This window comes from Hyaena hyaena, unplaced genomic scaffold (genome assembly GCF_003009895.1).
Source record: "Hyaena hyaena isolate Hyena2069 unplaced genomic scaffold, ASM300989v1 scaffold_2354, whole genome shotgun sequence".
NCBI lineage: Eukaryota > Metazoa > Chordata > Mammalia > Carnivora > Hyaenidae > Hyaena > Hyaena hyaena.
Genome location: NW_024082964.1, coordinates 40,364 through 55,757, shown reverse-complemented (window position 1 = coordinate 55,757; position 15,394 = coordinate 40,364). Strand labels below are relative to the sequence as shown.

Here is a 15,394-nt window from a genome sequence, read left to right as displayed (position 1 = left end):
CAAGAAAATATCTTTTGGGGCACTTGGATGGCTCAGTTGGTTAAGCATCTGACTTCAGGTCATGATCTCATGGGTTTGTGGATTTGAGCCCCATGTTGGGCTCTGTGATGACAGCCTGGAGCCTGCTTTGGATTCTGTGTCTCCCTCTCTCTCTGAAAAATAAACATTAAAAAATGTTTTAAAAAGTATGTTTTTAATCTTTCATCAGTATATAATGTTGAGTATTACCTTTTCAGATTTAAGGTTCTTTACCCTTAACACTTCCTGAGTTCCTTTCTTGGAATTCTTTAGAATTCCATTAATTTTGATTAAGGTGATCATTTGAAAATGAAACCTGCATTGATTTCGCATCATATATACAATAAAAAAAAAAAAGTATGAGGTATGTTAGTACTGATATTTGAGCTCCCTCTCCAAAACTATAGCATCCTGCCCCTATCCACATCCCATTTTACTGGAATTTTCCTTGATTATTTCTGGAGTAGAGAAATGGAAACAAAGGCTGATGCAGATAGATTATTTTTCAGGAAAGAGAAGGATAGAGAGGAACATAAGTAGTGTATGCACAGAATCTCTAAAGAAATCACAAATATCTTTCCTACTCCTCTTTGTTTCATAGGAGACAGAGCAGAGGGGGAAGTGGAGAGCCAGTATCCCCCTCAAAAAAAAAGAAAGAAATTCGGAGTGGAAAAGAAGCTTCCATCCTGCAGCAATAGCATACATTGTACCCATAGGTAACTTGGCTATTCTGATCTCTTAATATTTTGCTCCTTCTGCTACACTGCATTCCTGACTTTTTCCTTTCCTTTCCTTTCCTTCCCTTTCCTTCTCTCTTCCCTTCCTTTCACCTCTCTTCCCTTCTGTCCCCTTCCATTCCCTCCCCTTCCCTTTTTTTCTTTTCTTTTCTTTCTTGTCTTTTTATTTGAACTCCTAACTACAACAATCTAAGCATGTTCACATTTCAAAGAAGTTTATTCCTACCACTGAAATGTCTTTCTTAGGATTCCACGTCATTTGTGATTTTGTTTCTTTTAGGTCTCTTTTCAAATATCTTATCTGAGAATCCTTCCCAAACCACACTTTCTAAGGCAGATTATACCATCGTCACCATGTTTTAGTTAGTTCATGGCTATTATGAATACCTAGCATTTTGTTCTGAATTTAGGTTCTACTTTTCATCATTTGCTATACCTCAGCTGGAACTTAATTTCCTTAAGGACTTTGTTCAATGTTCTGTTTTCTTAGTGTCTAGTATAGTGTTTATTAAACTGTGGGTATCAGTATTTGTTAAATGAATAAAAGGAGTAAGTGATATTATTATGTCTAATGGGGGAATCAAAATGCTAGATGTAGTCTCCTTTGAAGCTCACATAGGTTTAAAATAACTGCAAATTGAAACATTTCTGAAAAGCTAAGTTTTGTATTGAGATTTCAGTTCTTTTTATTGTATCAAGAAAGTGAGTTAACCATCATGAGTCACCTAGAGATGGATAGTTTTTATTTACAAGTTGCTTATAATATTAAAAAGTTTGATCATATATAATAATTAAGTCATATTGGTAAGGTTTAAGTTTTGAAGTCAGATAGATTTGGGATAAAATCTTTGCTCAATCACACCTTCCAAGACCTTAGACAAATGGACCAATTTCTTTAATTCTCAGTTTTCAAACTCGTGAAATTAACCCTACCACACAGTCCTCAAAAGTATATACAAATATATCTATTGCTGCACCTACAATTAATAACCATTTGCTAGGGCCTCCCCACCAAATATTGTGAAATAAAAAAGGTAATATTGAGTCACAATTAATTTCTTATATATATTAAATTATTTATAATATGTGAAATGTGACATATGGCATAAAGTAAATAAAACAGGTATTACAAAATAACAATACAGAAAAAATATGCAAGCAGTCTAAAATATAAAGTTTATGTGTAATTATAAAGAAATATATCAATCAAAACTGTTGATTGATATAAAAGTGTTGTCATCCCCGAAGATGTAGAGTAGCTATAAATTCAAATGCCTTTAGGAGTTGGGCAGGTCACACATGTGAGTAAAGCTGGATATAGGATGACCATGGCAAACAGGAGACTCATACATTACCTAAAGCAGAGAACTAAGGCTCAACTCTGGTTAATTGTTGCTAGGAGCATAGCTACATCTGTATTACAGATTCACAGTTGTCGCTTTTTTGTTTTATTTTCAAAAGAATTCAAATATCCAGATATTTTTGTGAAATTTTTTATTTCTAAATATTGGCAACTCTGAAAACCAATCAACATCATCTCCTAATGGTTATTCTGTTTATTGAGATCTATAGTAGATCTTACACTTGCATGTGTAGGGACTAGAATGGAGTGCATGAAGGCTACTAGACTTTAAACTTATGAATGGTTTTGTTGAATTTATCAGACTGGTATTATTTGTTGGATCATATCTCTGTTGTTTCCAGCACCTGTTGGTGAGGGGCCATTATCTTAATCATTTTTATATTATAGTACCTGGCATAATGCAAGTCTATAGAATCATTCTTGCTAATGTGGTAACACTGAATAAATCTAGATTGAAAGCCTGAGCTTCTATATGATTGACTTGAAGTGATTAGGTATAACTACAACTCTCAGAAAGATTAGTGAAGACTTTGGCTAATACAACCAAGAGACAGAGCTCTTAATATAGGTGACAGGAGATGGACTTATTTAAAAGAGAATGTAGCATGCCATTTGTATTTTATAATGCTAGTAGATTTGCAAATAAGACAGTACTTTGTTGAAGATTCCTCCAACAATCCAAGATATTTAGCATCCTCAGTTCTGCCCACTAAATGCTTTTAGAATATCCTTATCATGGTAAGAATCCACAGTACATTCCACTTCCCCTGTTGAGAACAAGTGGAGAAAGACGGAGTAAATGAGAAGTCAATTACTAGCAGAAATCAATATGGAAACAACAACAATAACAACAAAAACTCCTTTCTCTTTGATATATGCCTTTTCAGCTGAGCTGTAGACCTAGGCTTTCTGAATTCTATTCACATTAAGTGGGGGTTTCCAGGGCAAAGACCTGGTGAAGCCCTCCATTGAGATGAAAACAATTCAAGATGTAGTATTTTAAATAAAGCAAAGTTAAAAATAAAATAAAATAAAATAAAAGCCTGAGCTGAATTGCTAAAAATGCCAGAGCAACCAAGATCACAGAGTCATGAGAAAAATAAGCTTGGAACAAAAGTAGGTAAGGAATAAATAATTTAGCAAATTGCCTAAGGATATCCACCTCCTGCCCTTATCTCTTTAAGTCATTTATGTTTAACAGAGTTAAAAAGCTAGAGGTAGAATGGCAGAGCCAAAGAAATTATTCCATTTCTGTGCCAGCCACACACCTAATTTCTGATCTCAAACCACTTGGATGTCTTAAGACATCACAAAATAAACTTTTAAAACCTGACTCCTAAAACTCTTTTTTTTTTTTTTCCATCAGGGAAGGAGCAGAGAGAGAGGGAGAGAGAATCTCACACAGGTTCTGCCTTCAGCTAAGGCAGGGCTCCATCACAACCCTGAGATCATGGCCTGAGCTGGAATCAAGAGTTGGTCACTCAAACATTCAAAGCCACCTAGGCACCCTTGTTCTTTCTCAAATCCTAAGTTGCTAATTCAAGTTGCTGATCTTAATTTCTGCCTATATTATTCACTCTGGTCTTTCTAGTATGTACCACAGCACCTGCCATATAGTAAAGAAAAAAATAAATACCGCCTGCATAAATGAGTGGATGACAAGATAGTCAAATCAATGTTTAAATCAGAAAGATGAATTCCTTTTTGGTTTCTCCCTTCCCCTCAGCCTGATTGTCCTCTGATGACACGCATTCCATGAGTAAACACCTAGGAGGAAGGGCATGTTACTTTTATATATTTTTTTTATTTGATGTATTTCAACACACTGATAATACAGTTTCCTTTCCTTTTGCTTTCTTCTTTTTCTTTTTTTCTCTTTCTCTTTCTCTTTTATTCTCTTCTTTTCCATCCTTTTCCTTGACTATGGTAAATATGATACAAATTTTGGAGAATAGAGGAATGCTAAGACAACAACCTTCTGTCTTCAAGTTGTTTATAAAAACTGTTAGCAAAGAGTGCCTGGATGGCTCAGTCAGTTAAACATCGGACTCTTGATTTTAGGCCTCTTTTCCCTGACAGCATGGAGCCTGCTTGGGATTCTCTCTCCTTCTTTCTCTGCCCCTCCACAATCTCTCAAAATAAATAAATAAACTTAAAAAACTAAAAACTATTAACAAAATCATATCAATCTTTCCAGTGGCTAATCTCATAAAAGTTGGTTTTTTTTAAGTTTTAATGGGCCATTACTTTCTTTTTCCTAGACAGCTATCTGAGTCTATTATAATACAAACAAGGGAGACTTTATGAGGACAGTGATAAGAAGGTCTTTAGGTAATGTTGTGAGATGGGTGAGAATTGGAGGGAATAGGCTGGAGGTACTAGGAAAATGGGCTCAAAGAAACTGTTGAGAGAAGCACTCTCAAAATGTTTTGGAATATTGTTGGATCAGACTTCACACATTGCTTGCATACAGAATTCCAGTCTATATGCTATCTAGACATCTGAAGCACTACCATGGAGCCCTGCTGATATTATATGCATCTAAATAGATCACAAAGGCAAAGACTTGAACCACTGCTATTGTGAGTCTTGGCAAAATGACTGGGATCAGTGTGTTCCAAAAAGAACACAAGAAGATGGGGGATTTGTAGAGAGCTGTTGTGAGGCCTTCTCCAACTCAACTCCGTTTCTCCCTTTGGAGCCTATCTCAGACAGTATTCTTGGCTTCCCCAAGTTCTGCTGTGGTAAGGGGTTTCTGGACTTATCTCATATTAGAGTTACAGAACACAGAATCATTTAGCTGCAGTCTAGAATTGGCTCCATAGCAACAGGGTATCCCACAATTTATGAAGTAGTCATTCAGCCCTTGTTGTTTTAGTATTGTCTTTTATAGTGCTTAGGACAGGGGTCCTAAGGAGCTAGAAACTTTTGCTTATTCTTCTCTTTGCTGTCTATACACATAATATATATATATATGTATATATATATATATATTTTTTTTTTTTTAATCTAAAATTGTCACCTTTATCTTTACCACCTGAGTTGGTCAGGCTTTGCCTTTCATGAATGAGCTTTATGCTATCTGATGATCATGCAAGGAGATAACTTTGAATCATCTGCACTAAGAATTCTTACCAGCAAATTATTCTGGATGCTCTACAGTCTGTCTGTGCCATGATTTCTTATTACATCCACTTTAGGAAAACCAGTAAAGCCTTTCCTCCACAGCAGCCCAAAGTAAACTATGAGACGTGGACATACAAAGCACCAGTGGAGAGGAGCAGCAATGCTTGCTGTTGAGCATGCTCTCAATTTAAAAGCATAAGGGGGCACCTGGGTGGCTCAGTTGGTTAAGCGTCTGACTTTGGCTCAGGTCATGATCTCACGGTTCATGGGTTCGAGCCCCACATTGGGCTCTGTGCTGACAGCTAGCTCAGAGCCTGAAGCCTGCTTCATATTCTGTGTCTCCCTCTCTCTCTGACCCTCCCCTGCTCACGCTGTCTCTCTCTCTCTCAGAAATAAATAAAACATTAAAAAAATTTTCTTTTTAAATAAAAGCATAAGTTAAGTTAGTGAAACATGTACCTAGTTTTATCAGTAAAATCTGTGTCTAAATGTGCCTTGATTTATTCTTATATCTACATACCCACCATCAATGAAGTGGACAACTTAGTACAAAGGTTCATTAACAAGCAGATACAAAAACAGGAATAGGCAGAAAATAATTCTGATGGCAGATAAGAACACTTTTTCATAGATTACGTCACTGGTTTTTATTCTCTCAATCTTGGAATTGGAGAAGACAGAGAACTGAGAGGACCATCAGGGCCCAGAATTCTAGGGCTAATATTGGGCCATCAGGAAGAAATATAAGAAAGTGCATCCATGGATTCTTGAGTACTATTTATCCTATATTTATATCTGAAAGTACATGGCAGTGATGAATCAATGAGACATGACTGAATGAGTAGCAAACGGGAGATAAATTTGCACAAGAAACAATGAATACAGATCTATAGTATTTAATACTATTTTGGGAAAATATAAATAAAAATTCTTCACCTATCAATCTGAAAATCCTTTAAAACACAAAGTTATCTTCAGAGGTGCCTGGCTGGCTCAGTCAGTTAAGCATCCAACTCTTTCTTGATTTTGGCCCAGGTCATGATCTCACAGTTTGTGAGTTTGAGCCTCTTGTCTGGTTCTGCACTGGCAGAGCCTAACTTGCTTAGGATTTTCTGTCCCTCCCCTGCTTGTTCTCTCTCTCTCTCTCAAAAATAAATAAATAAGTATTTAAATAAAAACCCACAAAGTCATCTTCAGTATACATTCCTTTCACTGAAAATAGAATGTTGATCTCAGAGGTGTATGTGGAATCTGTTAACTTTTCCAGCTTGCAGCCCTAAATGAAATGAGAAAGAAATGTTAATGCTTTAAAAAGTTTCAATTTACAAAACAGGATAATGAAATTTAAATAAAACAATTCAATTAAAAATGCTACATTTAGGTAGATCTCTGTGGGAAAGTAAAAAATATATATTAAATAATGCTTACAGGACAATTTTAAAATTTCTGTCAAATAACTCTCTTGTCTATTTTTAAGTGAATGACGGAGAGTATCAAATTATTGACATTTTTATTCTATTGGCTATATTTTTTAAAGTGGTTGAATTTGAATATACCAACAGTTTAAGTTTTAATTGCCATTATTTATAATACATAAAAAATTACTACATTATCAATACTTAAATTTCTGGCAAAATACCTAAACTGCAATTGTTTTTTAAAAGTTTTTTACTGTTTATTCATTTTTGTAAAAGAGAGACAGAGCATGAGCAGGGAAGGTGAAAAGAGAGAGGTAGACACAGAATCTGAAGCAGGCTCCAGGCTCTGAGCTGTCAGCATAGAACCCAACTTGGAGCTGCAGTACTTGAAGAGATCATGACCTGAGTGGAAGTTGGACATTTAACTATCTAAGCCACCAAGGCACCCACTGAAGTGTAATTTCTAAATAAGCAAAGCGGTATACTGACTTTCAAAAACCTCTTTAAAAGTTTTGGGGGAAAAATGATATTGAAAACAATTACTCCATTGTAGACTTAGCTAGCTTTACGTGAAGGACTAGGCAGTATCATTTCTGCAGTGTAGATTCCTGATTAGGGTCTTTATCATGTTAATTAGCCACTCCAGGAATGGGAATTACTGATTTAGGCACCATAGGAGTTAAACAGTAAACTGTTTTGTAATGTAACGTTAGCTTACACACACTGGCAACCCACCTTTTCAATATCAAAGTAAGTTCAAAGCATAGTACAGCCATTATTACAGTCTTCCACATTAGTCAAAATGATCATTTTGAAAAAAATAGATATAACTTTATCAATTTGTTGATCAAAACCAATGACTTTTCCTGGTCCTGAGAATGAAATGCAAATTCCTTAACAGAGTTTTTAAGGCATTCCAAGATTATTTCTTTTCATTACCTTTGCAATGTCATTTCAAGACCCTCTAGTGTACTACAAAACAAAACAAAACAAAACAAATAAACAAACAAAAAAAAACCCAGTTAACTTTCAATTCCTAAAGCACCCAAACCCTTATCCATTTTAGACCGTTGTGTTTGCTGTTCCCATTTTTCTATACATGGTTGACTTTTCTCATCCTCTGATTCACACATATTTCGTTTTTTAAAAAATATATGTTTTTTTCTCTTTGACCTGTCTACCTTGACTACTCTAAGGAGCCTTGCCATCTCTGATCCTATAAATCTTTACCTCAGCATTTTCCATTTTTAATCAGAGCACTTATAATACTTTTTAATGACATTAATTTTTGTTGATTTAAGTGCTTTTTACTTCTCTTTCCATCATGAGTACCATTTAACTAAATTTTATTAAGGGGACAGATTATGACTATTTCATTCAACAGTATATACCCACTATATAACATCATATCTAGCATACAATAAGTTCTTGAATGTGTCTATAAAGTAAACAAATCTGTGATATTTCATACTTTCCTGTGTCATCAGAAAATAATATATCTTCGCAGTTGGGTTGTAAAATCAACCTCTGCTTAGGAAAAGGTTCATCTTGAACTCATTGGGCATTTTATTAAAATAATATCCTGGTAGAATTTTTTCTCGACTCTCCTAAAGGATTAATTTCAAATAAAACCCCATTCAGATGTAACTAAGTTGGCGATGTGGACATATAACTTTTAATCACATATATCTAATCCTGTCTTGCCTTCTTAAGATCATTTTGCTTTAATTTAGCATCTATTCTTTCTGTTAATAAAGTGAATGTATTTCCAAAATGCTCATGATGTAACAAAACCTGTCACATGTAATTTTCCTCTATTATTTCATTAAATCTTTATGACAGTTCACTGGAAGAGGTATTATCATCCATGTTTTATTGAGGAGAACATAAAGAGACCATAGAAGAAAAATAACTTGCTAAAGAATGAAGAAGTGGATACTTGCAGAACCAGGATTTAAAAGCATATTGTATGCTAAATGGCTACTACTGAAACCTTGATAGAAATTTATTATACATTTAGTTTTATTTTCAACATTACAGACAATTTATATGTCACTTCAAAACACATAAGCATACTAAAATAAAGACTTGTCAACACTACAGAATTTTTAAAAACAGCCTCAACATATAGATACATTTTATTGCCAGAACATCATCCTTGTAAGAAAAGTGTGATTTTTTTTACAGTATAAAACTTTATATATTTTTAATAGCAGAAAAATATTATTAAAGTTACCACAAGAAAAATGAGAACTAAAGAAGATACAGAGCTGAAAAATAACTGAGAACAAGAGAATAAACATAAAGAGCAGAGAGAAAAAAATACCTCTTTTTGCAAAAATCTCTGAAAGTGTATGCTATCTGGAAAAAAAAAAGAAAAGGAATGTGCATGCCAAACTTCATTTTTCATTTTGCTTTGTTTCTCAGTTCAAGGTTAGGAATGTGAAATACAACAGACTACAAATTACAAACTATACAGCCTACATAACAAGCACAAAATGTTGCCTTAGTTCCTTCTTTTCTTTTTACTATTGTATCCTGCCTCTAAAACACGTATGTCTGATAACCGAATTATGGAAATGATTTGAAATCATTCTTACGACCTCATTTATAGAGCTTTTGATGCTTGCTGAATATGAGAGAGAGTAGAAAATATATTTAAACCAATTACGGTTTTCTCCATAATCGTGATTCTCTAGACTCCTCAATTTTATATACAAATCTATATAATTATAGGAAATGAAATGGAGTTGCATGATTTAACTTTAATATAAAATAAGAATCCTCTTCCTAACTTAACTAGTAGATAAAAGAGACAGCAGGTTTTGAAATTCATGTGAACAAATCTCATCAGCAGAAGGTAAAAGACATGACTATCTCAACGTGAAAGGTGAGAATATAAAAATATAACTGTTTTTAGTTAAATAAAATTATGCACATTTATGCTTTTGATTTTTTTTTTTTTGCAGCAGTCTACATTCTAATACACATAAAAATAATGTTGCTTGGGGAGCCTAAGTGGCTCAGTCGGTTGAGTGTCTGACTTTGACTCAGGTCATGATCTCACACTTCGTGGGTTCAAGCCTCGCATCGGGCTATGTGCTGACAGCTAGCCCAGAGCCTGGTGCCTGTTTCAGATTCTGTGTCTCTCTCTGTCTCTGACCCTTCCCTGCTCACAGTGTCTCTCTCTCTCTCTCTCAGAAATAAATTTTTTAAAAATCATTAAAAAATAAAAATAAATAATGTCACTAGTAAGGTAGAAAATTCATTAAAAAATTGTAGTGACAGCAGCAACTATCACAAAGAGCATACTTACCCATGTCATGGAGGCCCAAATCTAGATAACAGTTGTGCACACTGTCCATCTACAGGCTCAAGAACATACAAGTTATTTGTTAATTATTTGTTTTAGTCCATAGACTAAAAGACTTTAATGACCTTAATAAGCGTTTGCAGAGCCAGAAGACAACCTAAGAATAGTTACATTAATAGTTAATCTTCATTCCTTCTTTCCTAAATGTATCAACAGGTGAAATGTTCAGACTCAAATGATATTAGTCTTTATATCTCTTCTACTCTATACAGAAAAACCTAGTTATTTAACACATTATCAAATGCCATTATCACATTATAACTACAGCACAGAAAATTTTAAAGATTTGCATTTAATTTTCATAGGCTAGCAAATGAAACAGTAGTCTCTGTCTTGTGAAAAGAAAACATGTTTTAGATTATATACCTCATTATAATACGGAGGTTATATTCACATACATGAATTACATGTATCTCCAGTTCTTATTCTCCTTTTCTGCTCCCACTTAGAGCAAATTCCCATAGAATTCTTTTCATACTTGCTCCCTTCCTCTCCACCTTCTTTCTTGAATTTTAATAATGTTTAGCATGAAGATTATCACTGAAAAGTTACTAAGTCAGAGTCCAATGCATTAGCTAGGTTTTCTTTTCCATTTTCTTATATCAGTTGAGTAACATTACCACACGCATCATTTTCTCCTCCTTCTCCATTAAGTGGAACTTTAGGAGCCTTATACTCCCCAATTAACCTCCATTAACACTCCTCTTGTTCTCATACATCTACCAGCAAGAAGTCAATAAGAGGATCTAGGACAAAGCGTTGCAAGATACTCTTATTTCCTAATACCACAAAATTTATCAAAAGGAGTTGGGTCAATGTGGCTGAGAATTAGGGAGCCCCAAGTTCCCTCATCCCTCAAAACAACAGTATTGAGGCCAGAAGACTTGAAATTCCAGGAATCTGGGCTACAGAGTGAGAGAAACATCTCCAGGGGAACATGGGGACAGTGTGGCAAGCCATAGGTGCATGATTGCAAACTGGGAAAGATAAAAAATGGGTAGCATAGGCCCAGAGGGGAGGGATCCCTTTCTTTCTTTTTTTTAAAAATTTTAATGTTTTTTAATTTATTTTTGAAAGACAGAGATAGCACGAGCCATTGAGGGCCAAAGAGACACAGAATCCGAAGACAGTCTCCATGCTCAGAGACAGACACGGGCCTCAAACCCATGAACCATGAGATCATGACCTGAACGTAAGTAGGATGCTCAACCTACTGAGCCACCCAAGTGCCCCGGGAGGGATCCCTTTTTGTGGAGAGATAAACTGAAGAGAAAGAGAAGCTACAGGATTATATTTTGACAAGAGAAAAACCTATTTGGACCACAGACAGAGGAATGGAAAAAAAACTGAGAGAAGGCCAATTTCTAACTTGCAAATAGCCTTAGTTAGGAGTGATGATCCAGGATTGGGACACATTCTCTGGACTGGGGCCACCCTCTTCACACACCTTGCGGGGAGAGGGAACCACTCCCAGGCTCAGTAGCTGGCTCAGAGGCACCTTGGGAGAGGAGTCCCCTCCCTTGGGTGCTGAGTGCTATGGGAAGAAGGTATACAGCCATTTGAAGGGCAAAAGACCCTGCAGGTGCCTGCCAGCCATAGGCCCTGTGTTGGCTGGGAGGAGTGGTGCTACCCCAGAAACAGAGCTCGCTGAGCAGGATTCTTTAAGAACTGCTGGGAGCAGCGTGGCCTCTCTGGATGACAGTCACAGCAAGAAAATGGCAGTGTTTGCACAGCTCCTGCCATGAGAAGGGAAAACTGGTATCTCCTTCTGCTACTACTGGCTCATGTTGGAAATGAGGCTGCTGGCATTGACCAGGCCTCACAGTATTCCATATCAGACCAATATTTCCTGCACAGATTGCTCATAAGGAAAAGCATATCCCTGCCTTTTCCAAAGAGATTTCAGATAAAAACATTGTGGATAATTGTTAAAAGGCTCTTCCTAAGGGTCTTGCAGATCCAAGACTTAACACATAAAAGGGGCCCGAGTCTAGCCCTGAGACAAAGAGCCTAATTTACAGTTAAGGGCAGATATCCACCCTCACCCATTTGTTTCTGCTTGGAGCATTTTCTGGTCTTGTATATGCTGATTGCTCCCTGTGAAGGAACCTATTGAGGAACTACTTTTGTCATTATGGGAGCAAAGGTGTTTCCTGGAAGACCTGTTTTTCTTGATACTTCCACCTTAAAAGAAGTAACTTCACCCTTCTTATGCTAAAAACTTTGTCTAAAGATACCTTCTTCCCCATAGGATAAGCATCTCAATCACTATTGATAAAGGTTATGCAGGAGTCTTCTAGATTTCCAGGAAATTCTTACATATCAAAGAAGTTTGTTATCAGAAATCATTGTCTAAGGCAAATGCCAGTTCTGTGCCATCCCCCAAACACTTAATGATAAAATAAAGTTGAGCCCCAGTCAGAGCAGAGATGCCTACCTGGTGACCAGAAAGAATCTCGGGGGCTCTCTCACTCTCTCTCTTGCCGACACCATCCATCCTTCAAGGACCCCTGGACCTGCCATAGTCAGCCTCTGACACAAGCCCAGTGCTTGGGAGACATGGGAGACTGTGGAGCAGGACAAACTGCCCTGCTCGTATCTACAGGGCACTGTGAGGACTGCCTGTTCAGAGTGGTTTGGGACACCCAGTCTAGGGAGGAGAGACTGGAGCATCACCATTTTTCTTCCCATCACCAATAAGGTAGGACTTCAGGGAACAAGGTGGGGCTTCACAGTGGAGGTGGGACAAGCTTACACCAAATCCTGCCCACACCCTGAGTATCTACTGAAGTGAGATTGACACTGGCTGAACGAGACAGCCCCTCCTCCAGACCAGCACAGCCATGGGTTCCAAGGCACCATCATATATTGGTCCAGCAGTTTTGCATTTTCTGATTTGATTCTTGGTCAATTCTTACTATATATATATATATAGTGTGTGTGTGTGTGTGTGTGTGTGTGTGTCTGTGTGTGTGCATATAAATATATATTCCCTCTTATTTCTCCCCTCCTCTATTCTGGTTGGTTTGTTTTAGCAGACATTTATAATCTATTCTTTTTATACCTCTTCTATATCACCTCCTTTATTTTCTTCTCTCTTTCTCTGGATTAAGCCATATAGTTTCTCTAATTCTCTGCCTGGTCAATTTTTTGTTTGTTTTCTTTTTTCCCACCCCTGTCACTTCTCTGTATGGGATAAAGCTTCTTCCTCCACCACCCCTATTTTAATTTTTTTTCAGGAGTTATTTCACAAATAAATCAAAGCACACCTGATGGAAAGTCTGAACTATCATTAAGAGTAGGGAGTTAAAGCAACCAGAGTCACAACAACAGAGAGCATGCAACACACTAGAAAAACACTTCCTGAAGGACCAGGCATTAGACAGTGTATAATCCCTTTTTTGATATAGTAGTGATCACATGTTCAGGACACATGACAAGCTATTAAAACACATAAAGGATAGAAAACTAGCAAAAATGATGAAATGGAAGAATTCCCCTCAAAAGAAACTTCAGGAAGAAATGAGAGCCAGATAATTGCTCAAAACAAATATAAACAATATATCTAATCATGAATTTAGAATTATTGCCAGAAGTGTAGTATCTGGGCTTGAAAAAAGCATAGAAGACAACAGAGGATCTATTGCTGCAGATCAGGGAACTAACAAATAGTCACAACATGGGGTCCCTGGGTGGCTCAGTCGGTTAAGTGTCCAACTTCAGCTCAGGTCATGATCTCATAGTTTGTGGGTTCGAGGCCCAAGTCGGGCTCTGTGCTGATAGCCAGCTCAGAGCCTGGAGCCTGTTTCGGATTCTGTGTCTCCCTCTCTCTCTGACCCTCCCCTATTCATGCTCTCTCACTCTCTCTCTCTCTCTCTCTGAAATAAATTTAAAGAAATAATAAAAAAAGAAATAGTCACAACAAATTAAGAAATTCTGTAAATGAAATGCAAAATAAACTAGATGTGGTGACAGCAAGGATGCATGAGGCAGGGAGGAAAACTAAGTGAAATAGAAGATAAAATTATAGAAAATGATGAAGCCAAGAAACAGAGAGATAAAAAAAAATACTAGATCATGAGGGGAGAATTAGAGAGCTGTGATTCAATGAAATGTAGTATCTCTATCATAGGCATTCCAGAATAAAAGAGAGAGAAAGGGGCAGAAGGTTTATTTGAACAAATTATAGCTGAGAACTTCCTTAATCTGGGGAAAGAAGTATACATGCAAATCCAAGAGACACAGAGAGATCTGTTTCAAAATAAACAAGAATAGGTCATCACCATGGCATATCATAATGAAACTGGCAAAATACAAAGATAAAGAGAGACTACTGAAAGCAGCTAGGGACAAGCAGGCCTTAACCTACAATGGAAGACATATAGGGTAGTAGCAGACCTGTCCACTGAAACTTGGCAGGCCAGAAGGGAGTGGCACGAAATATTCAATGTGATGAATAGGAAAAATATGCAGCCAAGAATCGTTTATCCAGCAAGACTGTCATTCAGAATAGGAGGAGATATATTGGCATTTCCAGGCAAACAAAAACTGAAGCCGTTCATCACTATTAAAGGAGTCCTTCAAGAGATCCTAAGGGAGACTCTGTGAGTGGAATGTTGCAAAGACTACAAAGAACCAGAGACATCACCATTAGCATAAAACCTACAGATAACACAATGACACTAAATCCATGTCTTTCAATAATCAGTCTGACTGTAATAAGACAAATTACCCCAATCAAAAGCCATAGAGTATCAGAATGGATAAAAATCCAAGATCCATCTATTTGCTGTCTACAAGAGACTCATTTTAGACCTAAGGATACCTTCATATTCAAAGTGAGGGGAAGGAGAACCATCTATCATGATACAGGAAGTCAAAAAGATGGAGTAGCCATACTTATATCAGACAAACTAGATTTTATTTTTTTTATTTTTTTTATATTTTTATTTATTTCTAGGAGAGAGAGAGACAGCGTGAGCAGGGGAGGGTCAGAGAGAGAGGGAGATACAGACTCTGAAATAGGCTCCAGGCTCTGATCTGGCAGTCAGCACAGAGCCTGACGTGGGGCTTGAACCCACGAACCGCAAGATCATGACCTAAGCGAATGTCGGACGCTTAACCGACTAAGCCACCCAGGCACCCCATGACAAACTAGATTTTAAACTAAAGACTTTAACAAGAAATGAAGGTGGCATCATATCATAATTAAGGGGTCTATCCATCAAGGACTAACAATTGTAAAGTTTTATGTCCCCAACTTGAGAGAACCCAAATATATAAATCAATTAATCACAAACATAAGCAATCTTACTGATAATAATACAGTAATTGTAGGAGACTTTAATATTCCATCTAC

At 36.7% G+C, this 15,394-nt stretch overlaps 1 long non-coding RNA gene across 2 annotated transcripts in view; it reads right to left on the bottom strand.

Annotated features, from left to right (window-relative positions):
* Positions 1-6,436: 6,436 nt before the first annotated feature.
* LOC120227438 overlaps positions 6,437-15,394 on the bottom strand; it is a 34,168-nt gene continuing 25,210 nt past the window's right edge. Inside the window, exons 2-3 of one of the 2 annotated variants that reach the window (XR_005527257.1) lie at positions 9,979-10,034; positions 6,437-6,520 (exon numbers count right to left, since the gene is read on the bottom strand). This is a non-coding gene — a long non-coding RNA (uncharacterized LOC120227438). The remainder of the gene's footprint in view (positions 6,521-9,978; positions 10,035-15,394) is intronic. The other variant, XR_005527256.1, reaches the window with a different exon arrangement.